Source organism: Rana temporaria, chromosome 1 (assembly GCF_905171775.1).
Source record: "Rana temporaria chromosome 1, aRanTem1.1, whole genome shotgun sequence".
NCBI classification, from domain to species: Eukaryota; Metazoa; Chordata; class Amphibia; order Anura; family Ranidae; genus Rana; species Rana temporaria.
Window position 1 is genome coordinate 325,183,816 of NC_053489.1, and position 13,432 is coordinate 325,197,247.

Here is a 13,432-nt window from a genome sequence, read left to right on the forward strand (position 1 = left end):
ACAGACCCTGTCCATCAGTGATCAGCTTGCCTTGTTTGCTGTGTGCATTGTCATACATACTTTCTTGAGCCCACTTGTCCACTGATGGGGTTAAATTTTCTCCCCACCGTGTTGACATAGTGAGCTCTCTGCTTGATCCATTCCACCTGTCATCCCATCAAGCCTCCTCACGCTGCAGGTGCATTGCTTTGGGACTTGTCTTAGCTGTGATTGGCCCACCCGATATCATGTGATGCTTACACGTCACACATCGGGTTAGGACAGCCTATTTAAATGGCATTTTGCTGCACACTCAGTGCAGAATGGTGCAGGGTCATATGTTCAGTGAGCACTCTTGTCCTTAGTGCTTTGCAGGTATGTTAAACTCCTTTTGTGCTATCTCTCTACAACTACACTGCTAGATTTCACTCCATCTAATTTCAATTATGCTTGCTGTGTATGCTCTTTAGTTCCCCTCCTGGATCAAGCAGCTGATTTCTTCTGGCTTTATACACACTAAGCTTATTGTGACTTTGCAACACTGCCTGTGATCCTTATATAGATCTTATACAGGTATGTGTATTTTTTTGCAATTTCTAAATAATCTTGGCTCTGTTTTGATAATGTTTATACAATTTATTTATTTTTATCTTTTTCTATGGTTGTCCCGTTTGGAGGCAGGGACACCTTTGTAATTTGTAGCCAATTGTTATCGTTACATGTTAACCCTTATATGACTGTCCTTTTGTGACCATTTTCAAACTTTTCCTGCTCATTTGCGGGATCATGCACATGACCATTTTCACCTCGGCGGTTTTCTGTGTTTGTCGCTAGCTGTGGGCAACTCGTGGGTAAGATAGTGTGGTCTTTAAACTTTGGAACCATTTTTTACCTATATATGTTGTACCAGATTTATGCTACCAAGCAATTGGAATGTGTATCATATCTTACTGGTTAGTGTGTGTGTGTGTGTGTTATACCTTTCAGTTGCATATTTTGACTGGATATCGCTCCCTCCCCTGAAGAAGCGGAAGTCCTCGAAATATGTAGGGTCCATGCGATTTCCTTTTCCAGTTGCATCCATACAACTGACTGATGCTGTGTTATCCACTGAATCAAATCAACAAACTGGTTGTCCACTTTTCTTTTAAACTATTGTATTGTATGTTTTGTATTCATAAATAAAGCATTTTTGTAACAAGAATTGTGCTTTCTCATCACTATCAATTTGCTAAAGTACGCACCGCAAATTATCCCCTTCCCTTTCCCATTGGAAAAAACTTTATCTATCTAATTGGGATTAGGTGCCTTATTTTTGGGTGAATCTAAACATCTTGGACCATACTTCCAATTACTTCCCTGTGTTTTTTTTTTTTTTTTCTGCGACCATGGGTTACCTAAAATACTCAGCAGAAACCATCCGGGAACTAAAACCATTTGCCTCTATACTCCCAGTTGTCACCAAAAAAGCTCTAAGGAATGAGCGACTGTTGAGAATCAATTAACGATCAACAGTCAAAAACTACGCGCAGGTACCCCAGCCCAAGCGCATAATATGCACTTTGGTCAACACAAGATGGGCAGTAAAACACAGACAAGAAATCTATGATTTCATCCTTCAACACGATCTAGACTGCCTCTTCATCACAAATCTGGCTGACAGCTGACTGCAACACCATTCTAACAGAATTGGTGCCAGCAAATTATCGCATTCAAATGCAAAACAGAGTGGGGCAAAGAGGGGGGGGGGGGCCTGGCGGTGATCCACAAGACTCACCTCTCGATCACCAAACCAGTCCTTCAAAACTTGCTTCCATTCATGGAAACCCTCACTCTGCAGCTGCAAACAAATCCCCAAGATACGGTCCATATGCTACTTTGCTATAGACCACCAGGCCCAAAAACGCACCTTCTCACGTCATTGACGGAATTCATCTCCACATATACCCTAAACATCAAACACCTTTTGGTGCTTGGGGATTTCAACATCTGGGCCAACTCCTCGCTGGACCCCGTAGCCGACGCCTGCATCGACCATCTGGAAGGATTAGGTCTGCAGCAACTAATACAAGGCCCCACTTATACCTCAGGCCATACGCTCAATCTCATTTTCAAACACGATTTGGAAATTGACATCCTGGGAAATGAGCCGCAACCATGGACCGAACACCATGCCATCAAATTCACAATCACCAAAAATGCCAGCCCAAAAAAAAAACGTCAAAACCGGTGACAACTCACTGGACTAGATCTCAGAAGAAGCTCCACTCGGAACTCTTCAAAACAACACTAGGGAACAAAATAAAAACAACCCAACAAAAACAAACAGCCACAGAAACACTTGATGTCATCAACAAGGCGTTACTACAGTCAGCTGACTTGGTAGCACCAAAACTTTCATCCGGAAAAACAACTCCAGCTGGTTTAATGACCAGCTGACGTTGCTAAAGCAAGAGCGTAGAAGAGCAGAAGCTGCGTGGAAAAGGTGCTCTTCAGATAAAAACCACACCATTTACAAGATAATAACAAAGAAATATCACAAAAATCTTCACGGCCAAAAATCATTTCTCCAACATCATCGCAAATGCCCTTAACCGCCCCTGAGAACTCTTCAAGCTGGTCACTCAGACTATGAATCCTGCTTGTTTAGAGGCACCCAGTTATGATTCACAAGAATTTTGCAACGAATTATCGGATTATTTCATTAATAAAATTGAAAAAATCCGTGAAAGTATTCAGCAAAATGGAACTGTCACCAACTCCCCCCCAAATTACAAACCTAATACCCACATAAATCCGCCGCAATCACCAAAATTCACTCTAAAACCCATTTCCATCAATGCCACTAAAAACATCATCGGGACTCTGCGTAATAGCACAGCACCCAATGATATCATCCCCACTAAACTGCTGAAAGAAAGTGCCGATATACTGGCACCAGTTATCACGCAGCTCATTAACCAATCATTCAAGGAGGGCATGGTGCCCACCTTGCTAAAACAAGGTACAATAAAACCAATTCTAAAAAACACTACCCTCGACCCCAAAGACCCAAACAACCGGAGGCCCATAACGGCTCTAAATGTCTTTTCCAAGGTAATGGAGAAAGTAGTTGTACAACAGCTGCAACTGCATTTAGACACCCATAAATTACTCGATCCGTTTCAATCAGGCTTCCGTCCAGGTCACGAACAGAAACGGCGCTGCTCAAAATATGGGATGACGCTCGAGGCCGCAGACAAAGGAGAATCTTGTCTCCTGATACTGCTGGACCAAAGCGCGGCTTTTGACACTGTAGACCACGGACTACTACTGGCTAGGCTAGCTGAAGTAGCCGGAGTCGCTGAATGTGTTTTTTACCCTGGTTCTCCTCCTTCTTGGAAAATCGATCACAAATGGTGAAACTGGGGTCTTTCACTTCTGAAAAACGTACGGTGTCATGCGGAGTCCCTCAGGGATCTCCCTCATCGCCCGTACTATTCAATATCTATCTTCGCCCTCGCTTTGAAATCATCAGTAACCAGAAGTTACTTTACCACTCCTATGCAGACGACACACAACTGTATTTCCGCATCTGCAACAAAAAGGATCATTCTCTTGGACTAGAGAAATGCCTCACTCTAATAGATAACTGGATGACAAACAGTTATCTTAAACTCAATGGTTCGAAAACAGAACTTCTCCTGTTTCACGCTAACTGGAAAAATCACCCCGCGTCAACATGGACTCCCCCACCCATTCTGGGTAAAACAATCGCCCCTAGCACCAAAGTCAAAAGTCTCGGAGTCATTTTCGATACCTACATGACAATGGATGCACAAATAGGGTCAGTAGTCAGCGGATCCCACCATCTGCTGCGCCTACTACGCAGACTCACGCCCTTTATCCCGAAAGAGGACATTGCAGTCGTGGTGGGAACAATCATCAATTCCAGACTCGACTACGCAAATGCCCTCTATCTAGGACTCCCCAAATACCAAATCACTCGTCTGCAATTCGTTCAAAATACGGCCGCTCGACTAGTGACTGGGAAAAAAACATGAATCAATCTCACCTTCACTGAGATCCCTTCATTGGTTGCCAGTAAAAGACAGAATCACTTTCAAGGCGCTCTGCCTAATACATAAGTGTATTCAAGGCAACGCCCCCCAATATCTATGCGAAAAAATAAAAGCCCATAACCCCAATCGCATTCTGCGATCCACCAATCAAAATCTCCTCCAGATACCCAAGGCCAGATACAAGTCCAAAGGACATCGAAGATTTGCAGTCCAGGGACCTCGCCTGTGGAATGCACTACCAACCGACTGGAGTCGGACCACTTGGCCTTCAGGAGAAAGATTAAAACCCATCTCTTCTGAGGTCAAGGGGTTCCTTACCCATGAAATGGATACAGCGCCCAGAGGCGATTCAGTTCGCATGTGTTGTGCTTTACAAGTCTCTCTCTCACAAATATAAAAAAAAAAAAGCTGACATTTATGTAGCCAGACTGTTGCACTTTGTCTTCTATACAGTACTTTGGAGCCCATTATTCATAAAGCCTCCATAAGGGCCACCACTTGGTCAGACCATTGTATCGTATCTTTCTTTCTCAGTGGCCTTCTGGATCTCTTGCACATTTTAGTGGTGACTTAACAAATCACTTTTAAATGACCACTGTTGATGCGAGGACATTAAGATTAATATTTTGGGGAAAATATGGCCAAAGACCTGTCGCTCCTGAAAGCCCATAAGAATACCCCAGACCCTCTTATCTGCCTAAACTTAACATAGCCCTGACTACACGGAGTGTTAGGTAGGCCTCCACAAAATTGTATATGCAAAGGAATAGAATAGGCACCATGTTGGCAAATTGACTCCCAAAACAATCCCAAAGGTATTGCCCTGACAGGACATGTTCCCAAAATACTAAAAGTTTTAGAGATGTTTCATCACTTCTACTCTTCCCTATATAAAGCTCCCACTAGAGATGACCCAACTGAGCTGTCTATTTATTGGCTCTTCCTCTACAAATACTGTCTGCTACACACTGTAATATATTAGAGGGTCCTATTACCAAGCGGGGAAAAAAACAGAGGCAATCAAACACACAGGTTCCCAGCTCTATATCAGCATTTTTAAGATATTCTGGTACCAAACCTGGAATGCTTTTCCATCGCCCTAAGGAATGGTGACTGCTTTGATCCTGCCTTAAATATGGCATATATTTCCAAATAAAGATTCTGGAGAGGTGGGCAATTATCACCCTATATTCTTTAATTAACAATGACCTTGACTGTAACCTTTTGACTAGAATTCTAGCTAACAGATTGTCCTCCTTTTATGGATCCTATGTCCAACAATCAAGTGGGGTTTATTCTGGGTAAGCAAGGACCAAATTTGTCTGGCTAATTAGTGGGAATGCTTTAAAGCGGGAGTTCACCCATTTAAAAAAAAAAAAAAAAATCTCCCCTTAGCTTCCTGCTCGTTCGGTCTAGGGGAATCGGCTATTTATATTAAAATATGTGCAGTACTTACCCGTTTTCGAGCTGCATCTTCTTCCGTCGCTTCCGGGTATGGGTCTTCGGGAGCGGGCGTTCCTTCTTGATTGACATTCTTCCGAGAGGCTTCCGACGGTCGCATCCATCGCGTCACTCGTAGCCGAAAGAAGCCGAACGTCGGTGCGGCTCTATACTGCGCCTGCGCACCGACGTTCGGCTTCTTTCGGAAAATCGTGACGCGATGGATGCGACCGTCGGAAGCCTCTCGGAAACCTGTCAATCAAGAAGGAACGCCCATTCCCGAAGCCCATACCCGGAAGCGACGGAGAGGATGCGTCTCGTAAACGGGTAAGTACTGCACATATTTTAAAATAAATAGCCGATTCCCCTAGTAATAACGAGCAGGAATCTAAGGGGGAAAAGTGCCCTCTAAGGGTGAACCCCCGCTTTAATAAGCATTCTTAGTATTGATATTTGATTTGTATTAGTAGGAAAGCTTTAATAAGCATTCCCAGTATTGATATCCGTAAATTTATTAGTGGGAATGCTTTAATAAGCATTCCCAGTATTGATATTCGTTTTTTATTCTTAATTTTAATTTTATTTTTCTCCTTTATTCCGTATGTTTTTTGGCTCTGCGTAACTTCTGCATACTTTCAGCTATTGAGACCATTCAACTTTTAAAATGTTCATCTCGTTCAGCTAACGATGGGACTTCAAGTTTTTTTGTACTATTTATACTTTTTAAAATATTAAGCTTTTAGACACTTTTTTTTAACATTGAAGTCAATGAGAACATCCTTTTTTCCTGCTTCAAAACATACGTTCTGCCAAAAGTTTCAGCTCCTTCATACTTTCACTTACAGACACCAAACAAACTTTAAAGCGGTCACAAAATATTCAGCTATCCAAACATGACTTTTTAGATTGATATCTTTTACGGTTTTTGTGAAAACGCAATTTACGTTTAGTGATTTTTTTCAGAAAATGTTATCGGTTATAATGAATTCCTATGGAAGGTGTTTTAGAGTGTCATGTGACCTTTACAGTGGAGATCATTGGAAAATTATCTTTAAAAAAAGGGGAAACAAATTGCTCTCACGCCCACAAGATCTACTTGTCATACACAATTTATATATCAAAACGTAGGTATTTTTATCTGGTTTCAGTCAATGTGATCAGTTTTGTGATAGGCATTTGACTTTTAGTTCCAGGAACTTCTAAAGGACAAGAGCGCCAAAATTCCTCCCATTGACCGTCATGTTAAAAAGTCTAAATGTTTCTGCAAAACACACAAAGATGCTCTTTTCTAAATCGCTGACATGGCCACATTTTTAAGTTTATCAACATAAATTTCATATCGATGCGTTCACAAGGGCCATGTCTTTCAAACGGTGAAGTCGCTGTATCGATTGCATGTACGGTTGTGGATTTATTAAGGTTTGTTTGAAGGCGTATTTCACGTATTTGGTATGTGAATTAAAAGCGTTTGTAATGGTAATTCTTTCCCTAAATAGCTTTCCTTACCTCAGCGAAGTCCTCCTCACTGACCTGGGGGGGGGGAGAAAACCTCTTGAGGGGGGAGGGGCGACCAGGAAGTCGGGATACTCTCCTTTGCAGATAGAGAAAGGAGCTGTGTGTCCTAAAGATACTGTAGTGGTTATGGTGAATGGCTTTGGCGTGGGCTCAGCAATTCAGCATTCCCACACGCACTTTCTTCAGGAAATGCATTTTCTAGTTAGTGGAAATGCTTAATAAGCATTCCCAGTATTGATATCCGCAAATTTATTATTAGTGGGAATGCTTTAATAAGCATTCCCAGTATTGATATTCCTTTTTTATTTTTCTCCTTTATTCCGTACGTTTTTTGGCTCTGCGTAACTTCTGCATACTTTCAGCTATTGAGACCATTCAACTATTAAAATGTTCGTCTCGTTCAGCTAACGATGGGACTTCAAGTTTTTTTGTACTATTTATACTTTTTAAAATATTAAGCTTTTAGACACTTTTTTTTAACATTGAAGTCAATGAGAACATCCTTTTTCCCGCTTAAAATCACACGTGCTGCCAAAACTTTCAGCTCCTTCATACTTTCACTTGCAGACACCAAACAAACTTTAAAACGGTCACAAAATATTCAGCTATCCAAACATGACTTTTTAGATTGATATCTTTTACGGTTTTTGTGAAAACGCAATTTACGTTTAGTGATTTTTTTCAGAAAATGTTATCGCTTATAATGTGATCCTATGGGAGTGCTTTTAGAGTGTGTCACGTGACCTTTACAGTGGAGATCATTGAAAAAAAAATTATCTTTAAAAAAAAAAAAGGGAAACAAATTGCTCTCAGCCCACAAGATCTACTTGTCATACACAATTTATATATCAAAACGTAGGTATTTTTGTCTGGTTTCAGGCAATGTGATCAGTTTTGTGATATGCATTTTATTTTTAGTTCGTGGAGCTTCTAAAAAACAAGAGCGCCAACATTTCTCTCATTGACTAATGTTAAAACGTCTAAAAAATTTCCCAGCAAAACGCACAAAGACACTTTTTTTAAATCGCTGACATGCCCACATTTTAAAGTTTATCAACATAAATTTTAAACCGATTCGTTCACAAAAGCCTTGTGTTTCAAACGGTGAAGTTGCTGTATCGATCGCATGTACGGTTGTGGATTTATTAAGGTTTGTTTGAAGGCATATTTCACGTATTTGGTCTGTGAATTAAAAGCATTTGTAATGGTATTTCTTTCCATAAATGGCTTTCTACCTCAGTGCAATATTCCTCCTCTTGAGGGGGGAGGGGCGACCAGGAAGTCAGGATACTCTCTACTTTGCAGATAGAGAAAGGAGCTGTGTGTCCTAAAGATAGTGTAGTGGTTATGGTGAATGGCTTTGGCGCAGGCTCAGCAATTCAGCATTCCCACGCGCATTTTCCTCAGGAAATGCATTTTCTAGTTTTTCTGTTAGTCTCGCTTGGATGAAGTAACTTCTCAACATGATCTCTTCTTAATAAATGTCCTACAAAAGGATTTGACTCTATCATTGCCTTAACTTTTCAAGACCTTAGGCACTTGTGGTTTGGACCTTGCTTTCTATAAATCTTTAGAGCACATTATTCCCAGCCCTGGGCTTTTAGTCAAACTACATGCCCATCTCTCCAATCCCATCGGAATAGCAAGAGGTAGAAGCAATGCTGTGTTCCGGCCTAAGCCAACACGGTCCAGGCCTAGGGCAGCACTTTTCATGGGAGGCAGCACGGAAAGAGTCCCCGCTAGCTTGTGCTACACTGGTAGTATCATCCTGGACCACAAACCTTCCTCACTGTGCTATATGTTTTCTGCTGCATCATTGGCATGGTTATGTCTTCTTAGTTCTCTCCATAAAATTATCAGAAATTTGTGCTTAAAGTAAAACTACAGTGGAACCTTGGTTCACAAGTAATGCGGTTAACAAGCGTTTTGAATAACGAACAACTTTTTTTTTATTCTAACTCGGTTTGTGAGTGCTGTTTTGCAAAACTAGCAGAATTTAAGCCAATGGGGTGTGCAGTACTGCAATTGGCCAGAGGTGCAGGGGCACCGGTGACACTCGGAACGATTCTGAGACATTCGGAAATACTCTGAATCACTCGGAAATACCTTTTCAAGATCAGCCAAGCTGTTTCTGAGTATTTCTAAGGCTCTCTGGTGCCCCCCCACCTCTGGCCACATGCCCTATTGCATGCCATAGAAGTCAATGCGGAACAAATTATCTTTTGTTTCCATTGACTTTTTTTTTTCATTTTAGAACAAGGGAGGGTTATAGCCCCTGTCAGTTTATTTTTTACCATCCCTGACCCATTGCAGAGATTTCCCTTCACTTCCTGCTGCCCCATTGCCAAACAGGAAGTGAGAGTAAATCTATGCTGATTAAGGGAATCCATTCCCCCCCCCCCCCCCACCAGGCTTTAAGAACTAGTTTCCCCACTCGAAAATTTCAGGGTGGGTCTTAAACAGGAAGGGGTGGGTCATATTTAAATTAGGGGGTACACAAGTTTAGTCAGGCTTAGGACAGCACAAATCCTAAATACACTACTGGGTAGAAGCAAAGACTGTCCCCAATTGTCCGTATGCTGCAGTATGCTTTTTTACTTTGTAAAACCATTACTCTTACTTTTTTTGTGCTACCACCCGCCTCCTTCTTAACCTCCCTGGCGGTATGATTATTTCAGAAAAAAGGTGCTGAAAGCGGTACCATTATTTGCAAGGAAATTTGGCGTTTTATATTGTAGGCCTGTAATTCTTAGGAATAACTCACTTAAATCTGACCAGAGTCTAGTAGGCGAGAACGGGGCGTGACCGGATGTGGAAGGTGTGAGCTCGTAAGGAGCGAGATGCTAGCGTGATCTCGAGCTGCCTCGCTCCAACCCCCCCCCCCCTGCACCCTCTCTTCCTTGCCCGAATAGTGTGCGCTGCATACCGCACAGGACAGTGCAGAGCGCGGCTCACCTTATCTAAGTGGCTCCAATGCCATCTCGTCGCAGCGGCTGAGGATTGTGGTCATCGTGGAGCCGTCGGGACCCGGATGGGTTCCCCCTCCCCCCGAGCGGCACGCAGCGTCTGAGGGTGGTTGCCTGTGCTCTCTGCTGGGAGATCAGGTGACCTCCAGCTGTCTCAGTCGCCGCCCCCCCCCCTCCTCTGCACGGGGATTTCTCCCCCCCTACTGATCGTAGCGGCGATGCTACACTGGATGGAGGGTCTATAAAAATATAAATATAAATATAAAGGCACGAGGGCACTTAGAATATAAATCTTTGCCCACTCTGCTCTGTCCCTATTAGCTCCACACTGCTTTTTCTCAGGAGTAGCAGGCCACTGTAATGCTGTACAGATATGCCGGATGATTAGGAGAAAGATGCCACAGGGAGGAAATCCATGAATGAGGCATGGAGGACGTCTGAGGATCTATACCAGCCAAAATACAGTAGTGTGTAACTGGGGAAAATACAGATTTTGAGCGGATCATCGCACCGCTGTGCCTGTGTGACTAATAGAAGTACTCTAGGACCTGAGGACTTTTTCATTCATTTTTGGACAGGTCACGTGAGTAATGAACTATAGATTAATGCCAATTGGAATTGGACTGTTAATGGAATGCCAGTGCCATTGCTGGGGCTATTGCTGAGCGACTGCCTTTTTTATGTGCTTCTCATAATTGCTTTCATTACTTTGTCTTTCCTCTCTCTCCTGTTGATGGTTCTTAAAGTTACATGAAGCATTGGGTGATAATGACACAGGACTAGATGGAATCTATGTAAGCACAGGAATGGCAGTAGAGGCGGCTTGAAATGAGAGCTATTGGAGTGTCCGGCTTGGATATATACTGAGCACTGATTGGTGTCGGTTGGCGATTATTCTTGAGCAGATTGGTACACCGTGTGCACCATAGACGCAAAAAAAAAAAAAAGGGGGAAAAATTAATTTTTTGGTTTTTTGTTATCTCTTTGAAGAATGGCAGCAGCCACAAAAAAAGGACAGTCCAATCAGGAGAGTGGGTGCCCCCAAATAACACGAGCTGCGAAAGATAAAGAGAAAGCCGCGCAGGCGGCATCAGCAGCGGTAGCAACGGCTAAACTGGAACACACCTTAGTAAAATCGCCTGGAAAGGGGGCGCAGCACTCACAAACACAGGTTAAAAATCAAATAGGGGCAGCAATGGACAGGAAAAGTGGCGGACAAGGTTCATCAGCTCCCAAAGTAAAAAAAAACCCTGTGGTGGAGCCCCAAGGGGGGGGGGGTGCAATGGCATCTACCAAAACCCTTGTAGAAATTCCCTCAGCAAACACAGTAGATGACTCCAGGCGGGAGGAAGAGCCAACACTGAAGGAGATACTAAGCGCTATAAATGCATGCAGGGGATCATTGAATAATTTGACCAACCAGATAAAAGAAATAAAGCAAGAATTAGTGATAATGGGCCAGGAACTACAAAAGACCGTACAAAGGATAACAGTAGAAGAGAGAGTGAGTCAAGTAGAGGATGAGGTGTATATATTAAAACAACAGATGCAAGAATTTAAGGAACAAAATGGATGGCAGGCATCTAAACTTGATGAAATTGAAAACAGGCTACGCAGAAATAATATTCGGGTGGTGGGCCTCCCGGAACATAGTGAGGGTACTGACCCCATAAAGTTCTGTGAAGGATGGTTTAGAGACATTTTTGGGGAGGATGCCTTTTCACCACTTTTTGCAATAGAAAGGGCCCATAGAGTCCCGTTCAGAGCGCACCTCAGGGATGGACACCCTCGGCCACTACTCTTGAAGTTTCTTAATTTTACTGATAAAACAGCAGCACTGCAAAAAGCAAGAGAAAAAGGGGACATTTTTTACAATGGCTCAAGGATTTCATTATTTCCAGAACTCAGTAAACGTAGGGCGGAGTTTACGCCTATCAAACGTAACCTGTTAAAGAACAAAATTAAATATGCGCTATTGTATCCAGCACGTCTAAGAATAATGACAGCAGAGGGTCCTCAATTTTTCGATACACCAGGAAAAGCAGCACAGTGGCTGGAACAGAATAAAGTACAGGAAACTATGAGCTGATTGACTGGATATTATGGAGTAGATTGAATAAGGGTTATAAATTTGAAATGCAATGAGGGGGGGGGGGATTCCCCCTTTTTTTTTTTTTTTTTTTTTTTTTGGGGGGGGGGGGTGGTTGGGGTTTTTTTTTTTTGGTGGGGGTTTGGAATGAGGAGGAATTATGTTTTGAAATACCAAGGAAGAAAAGAATAGTAAAGCAAATGCACTTTAAACACATATTAAAAATTAATACTAAAAATAGAAGTTAGGATATGGATAGATATATAATGGGGTAGGGGGAAGCTGGAGGGGAAGAAAAGGAATATATATTTATATTCACACATTAATAGATATATTCAAAAAATGTATACAAAAAAAAAAAAATTTTTTTTTTTTCTCCTTTTTTTTTTTGGAGCGAGTGTTGGGGAGGTGTTTGCGCGGGATCACGATAGATATGGGTAATGTAAGGGAAGGATGGAAGGAAGAGGTCACATGTATAGCCCTAAGGGATGGCCTTGATAGGCAAGGGGGGAGGGGTGGGAGGGGGGAGGGGGGGTGGGTTAAATTAAATTATATCGTAGCACAAGCATCACGTTTCACTTATTTAGCACAAGGGAAGGAATTGCATTTGAATATACACTTAAGTGCTTCTTTCTTTTTTTTCTCTTCCTGGGTAGTTTTAAAAATGGTATATAATTTTTTTTTACCTTCTGATGTTAAGGGTCTGCTTTAGATTGATATCTTTGGTTGGGTATGAGACCTAAAATGATAAATATAGGCTCCTGGAATGTCCGGGGGATGGGGGACCCAGTGAAAAAAGCTGCAGTTTTCACTACCCTGGAGTGGTATGGGGTAGAGGTGATTTGTATTCAAGAGACCCATTTGACTAAAGAAACAAAGTTAAGATTGGTTAATAAAAGAAAATATCAAAGTCAGTACCACTCTGTCTACACCTCTTACTCTAGAGGAGTGAGCATAGTGGTAAAAACTGGCATATCATTTGCATGCATGGAGGCAAAAATAGATGAATTGGGCCGCTATATTTTTTTGCACTGTTTGATAGAAAACGTACCGTACGTATTGGCCAATATTTATATACCTCCTCCCTTTAAGATGGAGGTTTTATATAAATTGATGGAATTTGTGGTAAATAAAGTAAATATTCCGGTATTAGTGGTTGGAGACCTAAATAACGTGCTAAATAGAACGATGGATAGATTTCCACCAGGGGCACGGAGCTTAGGGGAAGGTGAGGGGCATCTAAATCAATTTCTGAAAGAGGTTGGGTGGTGGGACATTTGGAGGGTGAAACACCCAGATCTGCGACAGTATTCCTGTTTTTCAAGCACATATTCCACATTATCAAGAATAGATATGGCCCTGGGAAATGGTGCATGCTTACA

The 13,432-nt window shown here is 42.2% G+C and overlaps 1 protein-coding gene across 2 annotated transcripts in view; it reads left to right on the forward strand.

Annotated features, from left to right (window-relative positions):
- The first annotated feature begins 253 nt into the window (after positions 1–253).
- The window catches only part of LOC120945897 (prostaglandin reductase 1-like), a 70,953-nt gene continuing 57,774 nt past the window's right edge, over positions 254–13,432 (forward strand). Inside the window, exons 1-2 of one of the 2 annotated variants that reach the window (XM_040360462.1) lie at positions 254–354; positions 450–552. The gene's annotated coding sequence lies outside the window, so the exon portion shown is untranslated. The remainder of the gene's footprint in view (positions 355–449; positions 553–13,432) is intronic. The other variant, XM_040360471.1, reaches the window with a different exon arrangement.